Source organism: Populus euphratica, unplaced genomic scaffold, assembly GCF_000495115.2.
Source record: "Populus euphratica unplaced genomic scaffold, PopEup_1.0 scaffold177.1, whole genome shotgun sequence".
Classification (NCBI taxonomy): Eukaryota; Viridiplantae; Streptophyta; class Magnoliopsida; order Malpighiales; family Salicaceae; genus Populus; species Populus euphratica.
Window position 1 is genome coordinate 463,286 of NW_011499972.1, and position 1,049 is coordinate 464,334.

Consider the following 1,049-nt stretch of genomic DNA (forward strand, 5'->3'; position numbering starts at 1 on the left):
CATCTCTTTATCCTTGCATTTTAAGTTCTTCAAGTCATCAATCAATCCTTTCATTTATGTGATAGGCCTGCATTAAAAATAGACATTTACCATAAATTATAGGTATCTTATATTATTAGATACATTATTATAAAACATACTTTGGTTAAGGAGTTATTGATACCTCAAGTGCAAAATGATGATATAAAACCCTGATAAAAATGCACTTTTAAGTACTAATCAGTAAGAAGTTGATTTGACTAGTAATGATATTATGGATGCTTAAGTTGAGTTATGTGTACTTATAATAATGCCTATAAAAATGGGGGTTTACCTTATTATTAAGTGTGAGAGTGACATTAATGTCGTTTTTAGGAGATGAACCTTCTTGGTTGGGGTGATCAAAGTCAAACATGATTATGCTTATATATAGGCTATTTCGCCACTTAAAAGCATGATGATTATTTTTGTTGTTGTCTAACATAAAGATTTAGTTATATGAAAAAAGATCTCAAGTTTCTTTACAAGTGATGAGTTGTAAGATTATGCTTTGTAAAGATTGTTTATTAGAAGTACTAGTTAAAAGGAGTAATCAAGGAATAATATAATAATATAAAAGGAAGAGTATAAATGAAAGTAATTTGGCTTGTAAATATGTTTATGAATGCATTTTAGAGAGAAGTATTTGGATGTTGTTAGAGAAAGGTGATTATGAAAACCTAGAGCATGAAGAAGAATCTCATATCCCTGTTTAAAAAAATTGGTTATAAGACTTAGAGAAAGATCTATAGTTCTTTTTTAGATAAACAAATTGATTAGTACTTAAAAGTGCATTTTTATCATGGTTTTATATCATCATTTTGCAGATGAAGTATCAATAATTCCTTAACTAAAGCATGTTTTATAATAATATATCTTATAATATAAGATACCTTTAATTTGTGGTAAATATTCATTTTAAATACAGGTCTATCACATAAATGAAATGATTGATTGATAACTTTAAGAACTTAAATTGCAAGGGCAAAGAGATGACCAAAATTAGAAAAGAGATGTCGGTGCAATCCAAA